Source organism: Desmodus rotundus, chromosome 3 (assembly GCF_022682495.2).
Source record: "Desmodus rotundus isolate HL8 chromosome 3, HLdesRot8A.1, whole genome shotgun sequence".
In the NCBI taxonomy this organism is placed as follows: Eukaryota; Metazoa; Chordata; class Mammalia; order Chiroptera; family Phyllostomidae; genus Desmodus; species Desmodus rotundus.
The window spans coordinates 74,908,222-74,930,094 of NC_071389.1; the positions used below are offsets into that span (position 1 = coordinate 74,908,222).

Here is a 21,873-nt window from a genome sequence, read left to right on the forward strand (position 1 = left end):
AGCCTTACTTCTGCCAGTCCCCGTGTATTCCAAAGATCAGTGTATGACTTAAGGATTGTTTTGGTCATGATTATTGGAAACTGATTTGGACCTTTAAAATAATATTCATGCACATATACATATATATTATTGGAATGATATATGAAGTGTCTTAGACATCAAAGGAAATATTGAAGAGTAAGGTCACAAGATCGGGACAGCAGGATCTAATGGGCAGACGGCTCAAGGTTTAGTAACGTCATCAGGATGTATCAGCCTCCATGTTTTCCATCCTGCACTGCTCAAAGCAAGACCCCCCCATCCTTGGACAGAGAGCATTGTTTCACATATCCATCTCTTGGCCAGAGAAAGGAAGGGCCCCTTGATCAACAGCCTCTGGCAGGCAGCCCTTTTTACAGAATGTCAAGGTTGTACTAGGGCAAAAGGTAATGGGAAGGAAAAAAAATGCCCACTTGCAGCAAGTATGCATTTCTGATAGGAAATCACACATGGACGTTTACATATAACATGAATCTAATCATCACCCCGAAGCTGGAATATTTTCACATTCACATCCCTTCAATATCTTCAGAAACGGGCATTTGCTACAGGTTACAATCAACTCACAAGGACTCCTCTTCAGGTAAGGAGGTTGTTCTTTATCACTAAAAATGTGACAGGATCATTTTGTCTTGGTCTTACGTTTCATCAAAACCAAATGAAAAAGAGGTATTGTTGACTTTATGTTTGAAATAAGCCAACACTATACTAAAATATTAACACAACCTTAGACAATGTTAATGGGAAATTAAGTCCAAATGACAGGAAGTACAGTGTCAGTGCCTTCTGTGCCGTTCAGACAGAGCATTGTTTTGAATTCTGAGTTTTATAATTTAGAAAAGATGAGGCAAATTAAGAGTGTGCTCAAAGGACATGACAGGATGGCAAGGAAACCATCAGAATAACAATGAAGGGAGATGGGAACACTTCAAACAGAGAAAAGGACTCGGGAAGTGAGGGCAGTCTTGAATGTACTATGTTGCAATGCAAAGAAAAACTGACTGTGTTCTCCAAAGATCTAGAATCCAGTTCTCACTCTTTTTCTGTTTTGCTGTGTGATCTGGAGGAGGTTGCTTACTGTCTCTGGGTCTTAGTCTGCACATCAGTAAGAGGAGATGTTGTGCTGTGGCTGATGGCATGGATTTTAATTAGATTCAATTCAAACAGATTCAGATTCAAACCCCACTTTCACTGCTTATTGCTAAATGATTTTGGTCTGAGTCTCTATAAAATAAAGATACATATGGATGAACTTAACCGCAGAGTCCCCATTGTGAGGATTTCAAAAAATAATGTAAATAAGATGCCTGGTACAGTGCCTAATACATAATGAATTATAAATTTAGAGTGTTCACTTAATAATTACCAACATGTTATACTCGTAACTATTCACTAATCCAATTACATGAAATATTTAAAGAGTCCTTACAAGAAAAAAAAATAGAGTTTTCTGTGGTGTTGTAGGAACAGTGGGTGAAAGTGTAAATATAATTTTCTTTAAATAAAGAAAAGACTTTCTAGTAACGAGAAGTAACAAGAGAAAAAGCTGACTTGTGAAGTAGCAAGGTTTTCAACACTGGAAATACTCAAAAGGGGTGAAATGAATATCAGCTGGGGTCCTACAGATCAGCTTCCTATATTTTGCATGAGTGTAGAAGGATATAAGGCCCCTTAATAACCCAAATGTCTGTCAATTTCAGCTGAGTGCATTACCAAGTACATTCAGAGCTCATAATATTAATGTACCACTGCCCTCTAGTGTATAAACTATGAAGATAAAATCACAGATACAAAAAAAGAAAGGAAAAAAGCAAATTGCACAAGCACCATACAAAATTATTCTGTATTGACAAAAATTTATCTCACTAATCATTGAGTAGAGAACCTTCTCATTGTCAGATGAGGAAACTGAGGGAGAAGACGCAAAATGGCTGACAGTCAGCTTCAGAGCAGGGACCAGACTGCCAGCCTGCTCTGGGACCCTGCTCAGGGACCCTCTCGGATGAGGGCTCCCCGTTACTGCAGCCTAAAGCCAGGTCATCCCCCGCTAGCCGCAAATCTGAGCCGAAAATACCCGCATCTAGCCATGTAAAAAGTAAACATTCCCCTAGCACCATGAGCCTAGAATGTCCTCAATTACAAGTTCAAACCCTTACAACTATTTTGCAGAAAAGAAAAAAAAAAAAAAACAATGGTTAATGAGGCCTTGTTGACAAGAACCGTCCGTTATCAGCAAGCTAATGACCACTCAGGCCTCGGCAGGGCTGCCAGCCTACAATTAGGGCTGCAGTGATGTGAACACAGAAAGGGGCTCCAGTTATAATTAAACCTGATCCTTTAGTCCAGTTGCTCATTAGGAAAGAAAATAAAACAAAACACAGACCCCACAACAAGAAGGCCTAAAACAAGTACTTTGGTCCAGGGATGAAATTCTAAGCCATCGATCTATTAGTCCATGTCCGAGATCTGTCTCTGAGTGAAACCTTAAGCTTATATTCTTATTCAAAATACTTTGTAATGAAGGGAGATTGTTTTTTTCATCTTAGCAATTTTTAAAGTCATGGCACATAGCATGGTGATGATCTTTTATTTTCTTCATTTTGCTTATCAGTACTTTCCAATTGTTTTTCTATGAATATTTATAACATAATTAAACATATTAAAAACATACTGAATCTTGACAAAATCTCTCTAAGCGATGAAAATATCTAGGTACTAAATATAAGAACACATAAAAGAACAAATCTTTTATAATTAGAAGAACCAAGACGCTCTATTAAACCGCCAACGTGATGTGAAAAGTCAGTGTGGGTTCTGCGATCTGGAGCCAGACAGACAGAGTGGGCATGAGAGCTTAGATAGGTAATGTGTCGGACAAGTGTCTGAGATGTTTAAAGAAGATGCCTGTGATAAAGTGAAAGATCTTATGTGATGATCGTAGAAGATTTTTTTAAAGTAGTCTTTAATTATGGGCTTCTTCCTCTTCCTGGAATGCTCCTGTGGTTCCATTTCTTTTTCCCAATAGTATCAAAAGTAAATCTACAAAGAGAGGTGTCTTACTAGGAAAGACCTTCCTATTTAAAGCCTTGGTTGCTGAGGAAAGTAGTAAGAAGAGGTGGAGAAGAGATAACAGGTGATGACTGAAACCAAGAGGAAACAGCTTCATTTGGATTTTAACTCTCTGGAGTGTTGGGAAGATAGTGAGGAATAAAGGAGAGAGTGAACCTAATGGCTTAGAAGAGGCTTCCTCTTTCCATTTCTTCCAATTCAGTGCCCTTCTTACTGCCTTTTAGATTTTCCTAGGGAAATAAATGATGAGGGTCTTTCTTATTCCTGTCCATTCCCTCTTCATTTGCAACTTCTCCCGGCTCTTTAATAAGCCTGCCCCTCCTCCTGTGCTTCAGAATCAATCGCACCAGCATTTTCAAGGACATGTGTCATAAATTTTCTTCTCATTACATTACACTCTCACACATTCCTTCAATCTGTTCATCTCTATTGGTCTCTTATCCATCTGTCTACAAACATTCTTGGGTTTTCTCTATAGTTAATATTCCATCCTGCAAGCCCTCCAATTGCCACGTTCTCCTTTCTGGGTAACAGAAAGAGGAAGCACCATGAATAATATATAATTTTTGTAAAACTGGTCTTATGCTCAAGGGGCTTGTAATTTAGTTGTGGAGACAAGACTGCTACTTCACTAGAAACAATGGTGATCAATAAAAGGCAATTTATATTTAAGTCCTAAATTGTGTTACTGGGCTGTGAGTTTCTAGAGTGCAGGAGATGCAGCAGGAGAACTTCCGGAGGTGGTGCAGGCAGGGATGGCTTGAAGGAAGTACCCAACCTGAATGTTGTGCGTGGGAATTACTCGATAAATTTTGGTGATTTGATTTGAGATGAAATGTTAGCCAGACCTTAAAAATAATTATCATAGGGTCATCAGTTCTCCCATCCATTTCACAATTATCCTTATTCTCTGAATTTTAGGTGCATATTACTTTACATTTTAACAGCTCTGAGACATACATCTTTTAATATCTCAGCAGGTATCAAATTAATTGGCAGTGCTTTTCTTTCTTAGTGGTATGTAAAATAATGGTATAGCTTACAACGGATGGCTTCTTAGATCCCATAAAATACTTTATTGGGCATCTGGGATATTCTATGCTATTATTCTGAACCCCGGGATACATGAATAACAAATGTAAAGTTTCTCTCTTGTGGAGCTTCCACTGTGGTGAAGGGAAGGAGATATGTAACAAACAAATGAACAAACATACATGGACGCTAGGTACTGTGATAGAGACTGAGCAAAAACTGGATTTAAGCCTGCATCCCAATCTACTTTCTTAGGAAAGTATTCAAAAACAAACTTTTTAAAATGCAGACTTTGCATAAGAAGAAATTCCAGTTTTGGAGGAATTAAATAGAATGTGATACTGATAAGAACTGGATATAACAATCCAAGTAGCTGATTAATAGAAAAACAGCAAACTTGGCAACTCTCTTCAAAGCCATGGTATGGCCTTACATAGCCTTGTCTTATTCAGCAATTTTGTCAATGATTTGGGCAAATAAAAAATTACATTAGTATCCAATTTGCAGATGATAACTCTTGGAAGGAGTACTGGTACCTTAGCTGATGGAGTTAAGATAAAAAAGATGATGACACAATAAAAAATGAACTAAACTTAATAAAAATAACTGTGAAGTCCTTTCAGATTAAAATTTCTATTTGCAAGAGAACAGACTAGGAGATATATAATGTAACAGACTATATATTTTTTTAAATGGGGATTTCTGTTGCTGACATAAAAGTTCTGAGGCCAAATTTTTTAATTATTTTCTGGAGGGCAGGCCCCTTATGGTATATAGGCTTTCCCACTAGGTGAGTGTTCTAAGAACCCATCTGTATCATTGTACCAGCTGGCATTGATGTAAGAGGCTGCGTTTGGCTTCAGTGAATTTTTTTTTAAGACTCTTTCAACACATTTGCCCATTTCATGATGGGTAATTTACGAGTGCACCTGCCCACACCACACTGTGTGTTGACCAGTTTTTAACAAACAAATAACAGCATAACCCCCTATGCCCCACCCTCCCAATTCACCAGGTCTTGCCCCAAGTGACTTTTTTTTTGTTTCCCCAGATGAAAAAAAGTCCTCAGAGGGAAACATTTTACCCATGTGGAAGAGGTGAAACCAAAAAAGGGTAGAAGCACTAAAAGGCAGAAAAACAGACAAGTTCAAAAACTGTTTTGAGCAATGGGGAAAAAAATGTCTCAATAGGTGTATTGCCTCAAATAGAGAGTACTTTGAAGGTGACTGAAGTTTAAACATGTAAGAATAAATACACAACTTTTAATAAATAAATTCCAGGGGTTTTGGGTCCCTCCTCATACATCTTGTTTCACTCATACTGTCTTAACATTGTATTCAATTTCAGCTGTCATAATTTAGACGAGGTTCTTCAGCAAGAAGCAATTGACATAGAGTTGCTTCAAAGAATCTATTAATCTCATAAAATCGTGTGCAACATTTTATTTTGCAGCATGTGTTTTCCACTAAAGAATCTATAATTTTCTTCAGATTCTTTAAGTGTTTAGAACCATTGTTTTAAAAGGAATGTTGACAAACCACTGTGATTCCAAAGGAGAATGACTGGTAGATGAAGGAGCTGTGGAGCAAACCATGTGAGCAAAGGTTGAAGAAGGACAAGAAGAAGCTACTGAGTAAAGAGAAATGATAACTGTCTTTAAACACTTGAAGGGTCTTCTTGCTGAAGAGAGTTTGGATCTAGTTTATGTGACTCTGGTCCATAGACCGAGTATAAAAAAGTGAATGCCACTAAGGGGTTTCTCACATCGTAGAACTAAAAATGTCATTGGCTGCCCTGTGGGACAGTGAGTTTCTTCCTGTATTGTTACATTCACAGAGATGTAACAATATTGTAAAAATTCTGCATACTGTTTTCTTCTTGGGGGGTTACAATGTACATCATGCATGTCAACGTGTTGAAGTCTCTAAGAAAACTTTGGTAAAGAAACCCCGCATGAAACCTAATACATTTCTAAAAGACAACTTATTTAACTTTTAAAATAAAATCTGTAAAAAATGCTATGGATTGAACCCTTGATCTCAAGGGTCAGCAAGGTTATTCTACAAAGGGCCCATAGTAAATAATGTCAGCTTTGTACATCATATGGTCTTTGACATAACTACGCACCTCTCCATTGTAGCAGAAAGCAGCATATTCAATATATACACAAATGAGTACGGCTGAGTTCTAGTAAAACCTCAGTTCTGGAAGGAAACAGGGCCAGGCTGATTGGCCCTGCACTGCAGTTTGCCAATCCCCAGACTAGATAGCTGTCCCTAACGGCTCCTAGAACTCTAAGAGTTCTTTGGCTGTGAGGTCTGAATTTGAAGATCTATTTCCCACAATTATATACAATATCCATGCTGCCCACATTTTTAGAAAGGCTACAAAAGCAAACAAACAAGAAAAAGGAGCAGCAGTGTAGTGAGCAGAAATAAGCCCATTTACAAATTTTTGCTCAAAGACCTAGAATTTGCACTCATCTCAACACAATATGGCCTTCCAGATAGATTGAGAGAATCCTGCACAGAACAGGCCTTTTTAAAACCACAGGTAGGAGAGCAAGTAGGTAATTAGTGAGGTCTGTATCCTCAGCCCTAGCTTGTTCCACTGTGGTCAATTACACAGCTGGTTACAAATGTGTATATGCACCTGCTCAAGGCTTCAAGATGCTGATCTCACATTAATTAAACAACTCTTTAAAAGTAGGTTAAAAACAAATTAGACTCTGCCAGCCTGTGCCTATCCCAGACTTCCCTCTGTGGCCCTTCACCTACAAGGGATCATCTACAGAGGGTAAGGAGCAGTGTGTCTTTGTAATTATGGAGGGGCTCATTATCCCCCATCAATTAATGCAGCTACCACTTAGTGAAAACAGTTGTTGGTACACAGTACAAATTAGTGACTAATTAATAAGGGTTGATTTAGCTAAGCTGTTACAATGTACAACAGACAACAGCCACCATCCACAAGAGATCATTGACTGATTGATTGATTGATTAGAAAGAGGACATCAACCATCTAAAGTAAAAGACGGGCATGATAATGACCCTCATCTTTCTAAATGGGTTAAGAGACAGCACCAGTAAGTACATCTTCCAAATGTAACATTTTCAAATGGCTTGAGTTGTCAGACTTCCAGCCAAGATGGAGGTTTAGATAGATACACTTTGCCTCCTCACACAACCAAAAGGAGGACAACAAATTAAAACAAACAAACAAAAACCCAGAACTTCCAGAAAATCGAACCATATAGAAATCTGATAACCAAGGATTTAAAGAAGAAACATTCACCCAGACTGGTAGGAGGGGCAGAGATGGGCAACCGAAGCAGAGAGGACTCGTGGCAAAGGTGGCGGGTAGTAGAGTCACACAGTTGTGAGGACAAACTGGGAGGAACAACAGGGGAGCGAGACAGACTATGCAACCCAGAGTACCAGCACAGGAAATAAAGCCTCAAAACCTCTGACTGAAAAACACCTGTGGAGGTTGCAGTGACAGGAGAAACTCCCAGCCTCACAGGAGAGTTTGTTGGAGACACCTATAGGGTCCTAGAATGTACACAAACTCACCCACACTGGAATCAGCAGGAGAAGGGCCCAATTTGCTTGTGGGTAGTGGAGGAAGTGACTAAAAGCCGGCCAAGAGCTAAGCAAGTGGCATCGTTCCCTCTCTGACCCCTCCCCCTCTTACAGTGTAACAATGCAGCGACTTGGGTCACCCCATCCTGGCAAACACCAAAGGCTCTGCCACTTATAACAGGTGCGCTGAGACAAAAAAATGAGGCCCAAATGAAAGAACAGGTCAAAGCTCCAAAAATAGAACTAAGTGATAAAGAGATAGCCAACCTCTCAGATGCAGAGTTCAAAACACTGGTAATCAGGATGCTCACAGAAATGGTTGAGTATGGTAGCCAAAAATAGAGGAAGAAGTGAAAGCTATGCAAAATGAAATAAAGGAACATGTACAGGGAACCAACAGTGATGGGAAGGAAACTGAGACTCAAATCAATGATTTGGAGCAGAAAGAAGAAACAAACATTCAACTAGAACAGAATGAAGAAACAAGAAGTCAAAAAAACGAGGAGAGGCTTAGGGACAACTTCAAAGGATCCAATATCCAAATCATAGGGGTGCCAGAAGGAGAAGAGGAAAAGCACGAAATTAAAAATTTATTGGAAAAAATAATGAGGGAGAACTTCCCTAATCTTGCAGAGGAAATAGACATGCAAGTCCAGGAAGCTCAGAGAGTCCCATAGAAGTTGGACCCAAGGAAGCACATACCAAGGCACATCATAATTACACAAGATTAAAGACAAGGAGAGAATCTTCAAAGCAGCAAGAGAAAAGGAGACAGTTACCTACAAAGGAGTTCCCATAAGACTTTCAGCTGATTTCTCAAAAGAAACCTTACAGGTAAGAAGGGGCTGGAAAGCAGTATGCAAAGTCGTGAAAGGCAAGGACCTACATCCAAGATTACTGTATCCAGCAAAGCTGTCATTTAGAATGGAAGGGCAGATAAAGTGCTTCTCAGATAAGGTCAAGTTAAAGGAGTCCGTCATCACCAAGCCCTTATTACATGAAATCTTAAAGGGACTTATCTAAGAAAAAGAAGATGATCAAAACTATGAAGAGTAAAATAACAACAAACTCACAACTATCAGCAACTGAACCTAAAAACAAAAACAAAAACAAACTAAGGAAACTAGAACAGGAACAGAATCACAGAAATAGACATCACATGGAGGGTTATCAGCAAGGAGAGGGAGTGGGAAGAATGAGGGAAAAGGTGCAGGGAATAAGAAGCATAAATGGTATGTACAAAATAGACAGGGGGAGGTTAAGAATAGTATGGGAAATGGAAAAGCCAAAGAACTTATATGTACGACCCATGGACATGAACTAAGGTGGGTCAATGCTGGTTGGAGGAGAGGTGAAGGCTGGAGGGGAATAAAGGGGAGCAAAAAATGGGACAACTGTATTCCATTTGACTGCCACGTTTTCTCCTCAGCATGGATTTCAGTGGCTATGTTTATGGGACAGACTAAAGCAGCCATGATCTGAGGAGGGAGGATTTACCTGTGTCCTCCCCCTCTGTATGAAATGGCTGAACGGGGGAAGAAAAATGGAAAGGAAAAAAATGGTACAACTGTAATAGCATAATCAATAAAATATATTTTTAAATGGCTTGAGTTGTCAATGATCTCTGGCATAGAAGCAATAAGAGGGAAGACACTAGAACCAGGGCAGATGATGGCAGGAGCTTGTCTCAGGAAGGTGGGAAAGGTGAGCCTGTGTATGTAAGATACACAATATGCTACAGAGCACAGGACATGAATACTTATCTATATTGATATTCCAAAAATAACAAAAATATAAATGTTATTTTTATTAGGAGCATGGAATAGTGGGTAAAAACAGGAGACTGGGATTGAGTATTTGATCTGTTAAGATCAAGAAAATTTTTCATGTTTCTATTGTAGCAGTTATTGCGGTATGTCATAATTACCTGTTATATACACATCACTTATACACACAAGCACAGCTTTTCAGCTGGTAGTCAATAAATAAATGTGATTAAAAACACTCAGCAAAGTGGGAGTAGAGGAAGCAAACCCCAACACAGTAAAGGCCATATAGGAGAAACCTACAGCCAACATCATACTCAACAGGCAAAAACTAAAAGCTTTCCCACTAAGATCAGGATCAAGAGAAGGATGTCTGCTTTCATCACTCCTATTCAATATGGCATTGGAAGTCCTAGGCACAGCAATCAGACAAGAAAAAGAAATAAAAGGCATCCAAATTGGAAATGAGGGAGTAAAACTATCACTGTTTGCAGAGGATATGACAGTGTACATAGAAAACCCTATAGTCTCCACCAAAACATCACTCAACCTAATTAGTGAATTTGATAAAACAACAGGATTCAAAGTCAATATTCAGAAATAGAAGGCATTTTTATACACTAACAATGAAATATCAGAATCAGAAATCAGGAAAAAAATCCCATTTGGTATAGCAACAAGAAAAATAAAGTACCTAGGAATAAACCTAACCAAGGAGGTAAAAGACCTGTATTCAGAAAACTACACAACAACATGGAAGAAAGAAATTAAGAAAGACACAAATAAATGGAAGCATATACCATGTTCATGGATTGAAAGAATTAACATCATCAAAATGTCCATATTACCCAAAGGAATTTATAGATTCAATGCAACCCCTATTAAAATACCAATGACATATTTTACAGATATAGAATAAACATTTCAAAAATGTATATGGAACTATAAATGATCTCAAATGGTCTCAGCAATTTTAAGAAAAAAGAACAAAGTAGAAAGGATCACAATAGCTAATATAAAACTATATTACAAAGCCACTATAATCAAAACAGTATGGTACTGGCATAAGAACAGATACATAGACCAATGGAATAGAATAGAGAGCCCAGAAATAAACCCAAGTTTCTATGCTCAATTAATAGTTGAGAAAGGGGGCAGAAGCATAAAATGGAGTAAAAATAGCCTCTTCAACAAATGGTGTTGGGATATCTGGACAGGTACATGCAAAAAAAATGAAACTCAATCACCAACTTACACCATATGCAAAAATAAATTCAAGGTGGATAAAAGATTTAAATATAAGTCACAACACCATAAAAGTCCTAGAGGAAAACATAGGCAAGAAAATCTCAGCTATTCCATGCAGCAATATTTTCACCAATATGTCCCCTAGAGTAAGGGACATAAAGGAAAGAATAAACCAATGGGATCTCATCAAAATAAAAAGTTTCTGCACAGCTAAAGAAAACAGCAGTAAAATGTAAAGGGAACCAACTGTACGGGAAAATATATTTGCCAATGATACCTCAGACAAGGGGTCAATCTCCAAATTATATAGAGAACTCACACGACTCCACTCCAGGAAGACAAACAACCCAATTAAAAAATGGGCAAAGGACCTGAATAGACACTTCTCCAAGGAGGACATTCAGAGGGCCCAGAGACATTTGAAAAGATGTTCAGCATCACTAGCCATTAGAAAGATGCACATTAAAACCACAATGAGATACCACTTCACACCAGCCTCAATGGCCATAATAAACAAATGAGCAAACAAGTGCTAGTGAAGCTGTGGAGAAAAGGGAACCCTAGTGCACTGTTGGTGGGAATGCGGAGTGGTGCAGCCACTGTGGAAAACAGCATGGAATTTCCTCAGAAAACTAAAAATGGGACTGCCTTTTGACCCGGTAATTCCACTGCTCAGATTAAACCCTAAGAATCCTGAAACACCAATCCAAAAGAACCTATGCACCCCAATGTTCATAGCAGCACAATTTACAATAGCCAAGTGCTAGAAGCAACCTAAATGTCCATCAGTAAATGAGTGGATACAAAAACTAAGGTACATTTACCCAATGGAATACTGTACAGCAGAAAGAAAGAAGGAGCTCCTACCCATCATGACATCATGGATGGAACTGGAGAGCATTATGCTAAGTGAAATAAGCCAGGTGGTGAAGGACAAATACCATATGATCTCACCTATAAGTGGAACCTAATCAACAAAACAAACAAGCAAACAAAATATAACCAAAGACATTGAAATAAAGAACAAACTAACAGTAACCAGAGGGGAGGGGTGAAAAAGATAATGGAGGAAAAGAGGGGAAGGGCTCTTTTGTATCAAGGAATATAAAACCAAAGGTGGTAGGCTGGAGGCTGGGAGGCAGGGATTGGGAGGTGTGAGGGCATGGTGAGGTAAAAATGGAGACAACTGTACTTGGACAACAACAAAAATACAGAAAAAAATTAATGTGATAACTTGAACATGAGACACTTTTCTATTTTTTTATTAAAGATTTTTTATTTATTTATAGGCATAGAGGAAGGGAGGGAGAGAGGAAGAGAAACATCAATGTGCGGTTGCCTCTAGCACGCCCCCTACTGGGGACCTGGTCTGCATCCCAGGCATGTGCCATGACTGGGAATCAAACCAATGACCCTTTGTTTTTCAGACAGGTGCTCAATCCACTGAGACATGCCAGCCAGGGCGCCATTTTTCTATTTTAATAATTGCATAAAATACCATGATTAATTTTTTAATGTTTAAAACTCTATAATCCAAGAAAGCAGATGGATTCTAGCAGTTGTTATTCATTCTCTCTTTACCAGGGTCACCCCCAGAAAATATAAAGAAAAATATATAGTCATCGAGCACGTACTATGTGCCAGCATTGCGCTAAACATAACAGCTGACTTTCTCTTGGATAGAGCTTATATAATAAAGTTAGTGTAAAAAAAATATTCCAGACTTACATGTATATAGTTGCAAAGAGCAACCAAACATCAAGTACAGTACTCTAAATGCTGAGATTTAAGTCTCTTTTCCTCTAGACTTTGACCCAGGCTTCCATGTGGATTTTTTGTCTCCATTAGCTATCATTTGTACCTCTTAATTCTTCTTCTTTCTTCATCATCACTACCTTAGTACAATGATTTTCAACCTTTTTCACTTCATTGCACACATAAACTAATTACTAAAATTCTGCAGCACACCACAAAATATATTTGTTTGCCAATCTGACGCACTGGGTGGCTATTGTTGTATTGGCTGTTACCCTTTTTTTTTTACAACCTAAGGAAAAAATGCCCCTCACTAAATAGTCAGGTATTGCATATTTTAAAATTTTTTACAGCATAACAGTCAAAAATCACTCTTAGTAACATATATATTTTTTATTATTGTTTGCCTATCAATTTGGTAATTTTTTTAATTTATAATGTCCAGTATCAACAAGGGTATGAGGACACAGGTACACTGATACACGGCCAGAGAAGATATATATTGGAGAACAATCTGAAAATACATTGAACCAGCCCCTCTAGTCCTAGGAATTTAGCCTTCAAAAGTACTCTCATACTATGCAAAGTTTATGAGTGAAAAGATGTAAAGAGCACAAATTTGCTTCAATACAAAGGTGGTTAATAAACCATAGTTTATTCACATAGTGGAAAACTGCAACTCTTGAACACAATGATGTACAATTAGATGTGCTCATATAAAAAGATATCCAAGATATATATATAGGGTGGAGCGAAAGTAGGTTTATAGTTGTGAGTATGCAAAACATATATTTAATAAAGCTACTTTAATAATCACAACCTGCGTGTCTTTTTCCATACAACTATAAATCTACTTTTGCTCCATCCTTATATAGCCAAATGAAAACAGCAAATTGCAAGAGTGTTAGTCCACTGTAATACAAATAAGGATACTAATTATAGCAACAACATGAAACAGGAATACATGCTCATTAAAAAAAAAAAAGAAGCTGTAGAAAAATACCTGAAATGATTGAGCATGACCATCTTCGGAGAGTGGTAGTATGAAGGACTTCCACTTTTTATGTTATTTATTAAATAGGTTAATATTTGTAAAGTCCTAAAACAGAGATTAAACATACTAAGTGCTATATAAGGTTTGTTGAATAAAACAAAAAACATAATGATATGAAAACATATAATATTTTATTATGCTTGTACTAGAAACAAAAGTGATCCCAATATGTAAAGGTTGCAGGTTCAATCCCCAATCAGAGCACATACAAAAATCAACCAATAAATGCATAAATAAGTAGAACAACAAATGGATGTCTCTCTCTCTCTCATTAATAAATACAAGATTTTAAAAACAAAAATGAAAAAATAAAAGTGTTGTTAGCTCTTATTTTGTTGTGGATGGAAGACTGGCTCTTTTGAATGACTATTTTGAATCTTGCTAGAAATCCTAATTATTGTTTTCAGCTTATCTCTTCACTGGGAACACCACCAAAGTATTAAGAAGGCTTTTCACTCCAAGGAATGTTGTGAAAGGCAATTAACTACATTGTCCTAGGATGTTTGCCACTCTTCTGCTTAGTAGTCATTTTGGAAATAGGACAAAAACACTCAGCTTATTCTCACTCAAATGTTCTTTCATGGAAGGTGTTCATGAACTTCTCTAGGCCAAAGACAAGGGTGGCTTGAGCCAGGTAGATGACTGTGGACCTGAGGAAAGGGGGTGGATTGGAGACCTCTTTAGGAGTTTAAAAAAGCAGGACTTGTGTAACTTTGCTGCTGAGAAGTAATGCTGGAGCCCTTGGGAAGCACAGGGAACCTGCCAAAATAGCAAGGACTGAACCTGGACAGCCACTTTGAAAAAATAATAGGAAAGGGCGGGGAGAGGGGAGGGGGGAGGGGGGAGGGGAAGAAAAGGGAAATGGAGACCAGGGGAGGAAGAAGAGGATCTAAAAACTCGTGACACTTTTCAGGAAAAACCTGCACTGCTAGACATGCCTTCTCCCTGTATATATATACCAAACAAGTGTTTTAAGATTTTAAAATATTATTTTAAAAAAACAGAAAAATCGATGGTATTCACTAACTCTATATACTTTCCAATGCTGGAAGATTCTGACTGAGCTACCTGGGTAACCCAGGAGTATCACAGCAGGATTCCTTGGGTCTGTTGCTGAGGGCAAGACAAGTTTGGGACTTCTGTTTGCACTCCTGCAGCCAAGAAATTCTTTCTCTTTTTCTTTTTTTTCCTCCAGAAAAACAGATAAAGTGAAGCCAAAGAGTCAAGGGCAGAGAGCAAAAAAATCTTAAATGGCAGTTTTATAGGACAAACTCCAGAAAGTTTTCCTATCATCTTCAAATTTAAGTTGCTCTTGTTAACAAAGTAAAAAAATTAGCCTAAGAGTCCACACAGACAAACATTCACTGAACTCAGGACAGCTGGGATGAAAAGGTGGCCCTCAGCTCGAGGTCGCCAAGGTCTATGAAGGCAGCTGATTCGATTGAGAAGTTTCAGTACCTGCAGTAGAATCATGAAAGTGCTTGACACGTGAGGAGAGTTAATAAGTTTTCATAATAGTCAAAGTGAACATTTGTAATATCTCTCTACTGTTTTGCAGGCTAAAATTATAGCAGCATGGTCTTTGGCAATGGCTCCCAAAATTTTTAAGTGTGAAAACCTTATGAACATCAAAACACAGTTTTGCAAATCCCCCTGAGTAGTCGTTATGCTCTGAGTGTCCATCTATTAAAAAAAAAATTTGGCACATGTTAAGAGAATGTATGCCAAATGCATAGATAGTGCTCAATAAATATTATGAATGAATGAAAACAGCATTCATATATGATATATTGAATTTACAGACAGAGCTTACAAGGATCAGCTCTCATTCTATACAGATTGGTCTATTCTCCTGAGAATGGGAACGCCTTTGCCCATTTGTCTGAGAACAAAACTGAAGCTATTAATCAAGAGTCAGCCTTGCCCAGACTCCGTTGGGGAGCTTTCTATATGGCATGTGTCCTATCAGGCTTCTCTACTTTCAAAAACTGTTGAACCTACTCTCTGCTAAGCTGTAAAGCATGTGAGTCTGCACTTAGCCTTCAGATATTACTGAAGGGATAGTTTGAAGTCATCCATACTTAATTTTATAAACCTAGTTAAGCGATCTTATATTTATAAAGGACTGTTGGGCAGTCTCCTTTTCCTCCAGAAATAAGATTTATGCTCAGATCACTGATCTCACTTCCATGTATAATGTTAAATAGTCAGACTCAGAGAAGCAGAGAGTAGAATGGTGTTTGCCAGGAGCTGGGGGGCAGGGGGAGATGGGGAGGTCTTGGTCAAGGGTACAAAGCTTTAGTCATAGCAAGATGATTAAGCTCCGGAGCATGGTGACTGTACTTGACAATACTGTATTGTACACTTGAAATTTGCTAAAAAGGTAGATTTTCAGTACCAGTACTCTTACCACACACACACACACACACACACACACACAGATGAATAAAAAGAAACTGATAACCATGGGAGGTGATGGATATGTTCATTGGCTTGGTTGTGGTGATCATATATCAAAATATCAAGCTGTACACCTTAAATATATACAATTCCTATTTGTTAATTATATCTCAATAAAGCTTTTTTTAATAAAAGACATGCATTGATCATGTTGTCAAATCACTACTTACCTAGTCTGAAGGCAATCATTTGGTTTCCTCCCCACAGAACTGTTTTCACCAAATTGCATTTACGTTTAAACCACTAGCTCACGTTACGGAACGTAAAAAGTGACACATTGACTTTGAGGACGTTGTTCTCTCTACAGGGGCCAACGGAACAGGTTAAATCGGTACCAGGACAAGTTTTGTTTTTAAGCAATTGCTTTTTTCTTTAAAGATATAGTAAAATTTCTGTGAGTAATGGTATTTTCCTACTGTGTTAGGAAAACTCAAAGCTGATTTTGTGAATCTGAGTTACCTCCAGTAATTTCAAAAAACAGATGGCATACATTTTGTGTATGCGCCTCTCTCTAGTTTTTACTGTAGTTTTTCTAATCTTTTTGTTTTTTTTAAATGACAGTATTCATTTAAAGCAGTTTGTATTGGTTTCAGGTGTACAGCATAGTGGTTAAACAATCATGTGCTTTACAAAGTGTTTCCCTGATATTTCCAGTACCCACCTGGCACCGTACATAGTTATTATAATACTATATTCCCTGTGCTGTACTTTACATCCCGTGACTATTCTGTAACTACCAACCCATACTACTCAATCCCTTCATAATTTTCACCCAATCCCCCAAAACCCCTCCCCTCTGGCAACCATCAGTCTGTTCTCTAATGTTTTTCATTAGCTCCAATTTCCAATGATGTTAGGTGCTAGAAGTGACAGAACTGGTGACTAAACCTGCAACTGAGAACAAGTCTCTAAGTAGAGCACGAGGTTCAGTGCTAATTTCAAGTTCAGAGTTTCGTTGGATATTGCAGCTAGTCACTTCCATGCCAGCTTCCTAAAAGGAACCAATTTGGCAGAAGCAGCCTTAACATCTTCATCTCAACATTCAACGACCCTCCCACTTCTGCACCATATATTAGGAAGACTGGAGATCACCTTTTGCGAGAGTACAATACTTGGTTTAAAAAAATAAAACAACTATCCCCTCCATAAGAAGGAAAAACTGTGGTCACCTATTCCAGGGCCAAGGGAAGGGCCTGTGATACCCAGAAAAAGCCCTGGAGAAGATGATTCTCAGCAGAGCGGGAGTGCCAGGAGGAAGAAGTGGAAGGTATCGGAGAACTGACACACACTTCTCTCCCAGGAGCCTCCCCAAGAACCAGAGTCCAGACAGCAGGGAGAAGGCTGAGGACTCTGGGGTCCACAGTGCATGGTAAAGGAGAGGGGCTTCAATAGAACGTAAAGTTTAAAAATGAACAGGAATGAGTCACGTAAATGTGATTGTTTTAAGAATCAAAGAGTTTCCTGATCCAGGTACTGAGTATAAGAATGGATCACTCTGTGAACTTTCATTTGGCTCTGAATATATGACCTGTGCACATACCTTTAAATTTTTAAAATATGTATCACCAATCTGATATATGAGGTACGGTGAATAGATAACTGTTATAATGTCTTATTATATTGTAAAGGTGAGGATGAAGAGAAATAAAACAGGAGTATGTCTACTTTTTAAATGTATGCTAAAATATTTTGGTGACCGGTGTGGCTCGGTTGGTTGGGTGTTGTCCCACAAGGCGAAGGTCACTGGTACGATTCCCAGTCAGGGCACATAAAAGAAGTAACCGATAATGCATAAATGAGTGGAACAACAAATCAGTGTTTCTCTCTCTCTCTCTCTTTCTCTCTCTCCCCCTTCTTCTCTCCTTATAAAATAAATAAATAAATTTTTAAATAAAAAAATAGGAAAAAATCAAAGAGCTGAAAATTTATGAAACTGGACTGAGGTGCTGTGTGGGACCTGCTAACCAGCAGGTAAAGGAAGTTGCATGTAGCAAATTTCAGAGCATTAAAACATTTCATTTTTAATCCCAACAAGTTGAGACTTGTCTCTAAACTAGATATATTTACTCTTATTTCTTAAGTTGTATGGAATCCATTATATTTTTAAGATAACTTTTAAAAACAAGGACTATTAATGGTAATTATTTTTCTTAATTAATCTTCTTAATATTACTGTGTACTAAATTGAGGGTGGAGCATGAAACACATGGTACAGATGTGAGGATCATGGACTGAGAACTTCATAGCAACATACTTCTGTGCCACCTTCTTTGTGGAATTTTTAATTTGTCAACCCCCAATTCCAAACATAGCTGAGATTGTGGCATGCTTCAGCTCCCCCGCCCCTGCAAAAAATCTTATAGAATTAATAGATGAGTTTAACAAGGTTGAAATGTCAATATACTAGCAACAAATAATTAGAAGAGGAAAAAATTTAAAGCATCATTTACAACAGCATCTAAAATATTAAATATTTAAAAGTAAATCTAACAAAGGATGTGCAAGACCTGTACACAGAAAACTACCAAACATTGCTAAGAGACATTAAAGACCTAAATAAAGGGAGACAGATATCATGTTCATAATTCACAGACATCAATATAGTTATGATGCCAATTCTCCCCAATTTGATTTATAGATTCGATGTGATCCCAATCACAATTCCAGGAAGCTTTTTTTAAGAAACTGACATACTGATTCTGAAATGAATATGAAAATCCAAACGACCTTGAAAAAGGAGACAAAGGGCTTATTTGCCAGACTTCAAAACATTTTATGGAGCTACCTTAATCAAAACAGTATGGAATTGATCTAAAAATAGACAAAACAATGAATGTATTAGAATAGTGCAAAAACCCAAATACCTATGATTTTTGACAAAGGTTCAAGGCAATTCAAAAGAGAAAGATAATCTTTTCAATAAATGATACTGGAACAACTGGATAGCTATATGTATAAAAATGAACCTCAATTCTTACTTCATACTATATACAAAAAGTATATCAAAATGCTAAGTCTAAATATAAGATCTAAAACTATAAAATGTATAAGGACACAGAAAAAAATCTTCATGATGTTAGTTTGGCAGATTTTTTTAATAAAACTTCACATACACACACACACAAAGAATCAATAAATTGAATTTCAAAGACACTATTTTAAAAAGCAGAAGTTAAGCAACAGATTGGGAGAAAATCTTTGCAAAGCATACGAGATCTGTCTGGAAAAAGTCCAGCCATTGTTAATATCATGAGAATAGTTTGTGTGACATTGATGTAACCTGGCAGCCAAGGAGAGTAGACTGGAATGCGCATGTGGAGTAGACTGGAATGCGCATGTGTGAACAATGACGACTTCACTGTACTAGACAGTGGGAGCAGTAGACCCCACTGAATGAGCATGTGTACTGTGTGGTCATGGCATTCAAAATGACTGAGCAAGAAGAGCAATAAATCTGCATCAAATGTTGTGTTAAGCTTGAACATTCCTCCGAGGAAACTATTTGGGTGATTCAGAAGGTCACAGCTACCAGCAACTGGTGATTGGCAGCTTCATCATGACAACACACTCGCTCATGCATCACACCTTGTGCAGAGTTTTTGAGTGAAACATAAAATCACCCAGGTGAGTCAGCCTGCCTACAGCCCAGATTTGGCACCCTGTGACTTCTGGCTCTTCCCTTTCAAAACTAAATTGCTTTTGAAAGGGAAGAGGTGTCAGAGCATTGATGAAATTCAGGAAAATACTATGGGACAGCTGATGGCAATTGGGAGAAGTGTGTGAGGTCCCAAGGTGCCTCCCTTGAAGGGGACTGAGGCATCATTCTCCTGTGTACAATGTTTCTTGTATCTCATATCTTCTTAAATAACTGTCTCTTTTTTCAGAGTACATGGCTGGATACCTTCTGGACAGACCTCATATATCCCCTAAAGAACTGGTACTTGGAATGTATAAAGAACACTTACAACGACATAAAACAGGTGTAATGAACACAGACTTTACCAGTGAAGATGTACAGAGAGCAAGTAAGCACATAAAGAGATGTCCAACAATGTTAGTCACTAGGACAATTAGTCCAAAAGAACACTACATAAGATACCAGTGCACACCATTGGAATGGCTAAAATTTAAAATACTGACAATACTAAGTGTTTTCAAGATGTGGAAGAACTGGAAATCTCATGCTACTGGTGGAAATGTAAAATGTTTCAACCTCTTTGGAAAACAGTTTCTAAAACAGTAAACATAGGCCTACTATATGACTCAGCCATTCCACTCCTAGATATTTATCCAAGAGAAATGAAATCACATATCCACACAAAGACATACATGAATGCTCATAGCAGCTCTACTTATAATAGCCGAAACCTGGAAACGAGTTAAATGTCCATCAATAGGTAAGTAGGTAAAAATTGTGGTATATTCTTACAGTGGAATACGACTCAGCAATATGAAGGAATGAACTACAGATACACATAACAACATGGAGGAATCTAGAAATAATTATTCTGAGTGAAAGAAGCCAGAAAAAAACAAGATTGCAATTATACAAAATGCTCAAAAATGCGAATTAATCTATACTGACAGAAGCAATGGTTGCCTGAGGGTAGCGGAGGAACATAAGGAAATTTTTGCAAGTGATAATTATACTCATGAACTTGATTTTGCTGATGGTTTTACAGATACATAGAAATATATATTATTTATATATCTTAATATATATATTTATGTCTTAATTTTTCAGTCCTGACTGTTATCTCTGGATGTTAGAATTCTGGATACTTTTATTTTCTTTTTTACATTTTTCTTATGCTCCATGTTTTCCATAATGATCATATAATCCTTTTATAACAAAAATATTATCTTTAAAATAAATGTTTAATGAAAAGACTAGTTTAAAAGATCTTATAAGCACTATAAACATTATAAGTATCAAATGCCTAACATATAGTTGGATACCAGGAGGAAATTTGTGCCTAAGTAATGATTTGGCTACATAGAACAATTTGAGAAGAAGTCATGCCAATCCAGAGAAAAGGGTATGAAGGAGAGTTCAGCAAATAATTAATTTTCTTTCATAATGCTCTCAGTTCAGCTTTGATATCATCTACCACAAACCTTTGCTTCTCCTCACACGGCATAATTACGAGGGAATAGAGGTTATTCTGCTGCACCAGAGTAAGTCAAAGCAGCCTCTTGTAATTTACCCGAAAAAACCCAGGGTGCAGCCCGGATTAGTCAAACAACTGCAGTCTTTGTTATTTGTGCACTGTTCTGATGGGCACTGGGGGGTGGCAAGGACAGTCTGACCTTGACAGCAGCAACAGGCAGGTTTTAAAAGCAAGTGGCAGTGCCCTGCTCCTCCCCTGCTCTGGAATGCATGAAAAATCTTCACGAACCTCTTGAAACAATATCACCCTTTGGAGACACTGCTGCTTTTCTAAAACTACGTTCACTCCCCAAGTATTGCCTGCAGACACAGCACAAACTTAATGACTCTAAATCAATTCACGTTTGAAGAAAGTTCTGGTTCCGTGAGATCTCACAAATTTCCCCAGAAACAGAGGGACACCTTATAGAGAGTTGCAGATCCTGAATCGTTGAAGGTGGGCGGGATCCACTAACAGCCCCTTGGATCCAGGGATTCCTCTTCTCATTTACATCTGCATATTCCTGGCTACCATCACTAACCAGATATATGTGGAAGAGGTGGGAGCAATACCCCTGACCTCAAGGTAACTAAAAGGCCAACTGGAATTGCGAAGACCTGGAATGTTTCTCTCTTTTGAAGAAACACCCATGTTAAAAGTTAGCCTTACCTCTCAACAAATCATTTCACCAAGCTGAGTTTGTCTGATCACTTCTAAAA

The 21,873-nt window shown here is 37.9% G+C and overlaps 1 non-coding gene across 1 annotated transcript; it reads left to right on the top strand.

Annotated features, from left to right (window-relative positions):
- Window positions 1-9,118: 9,118 nt before the first annotated feature.
- LOC112309425 (small nucleolar RNA SNORA29) lies at window positions 9,119-9,260 on the top strand. The gene has a single exon (XR_002975236.2). It is a non-coding gene; the product is annotated as a small nucleolar RNA SNORA29 (small nucleolar RNA).
- Window positions 9,261-21,873: the final 12,613 nt, after the last annotated feature.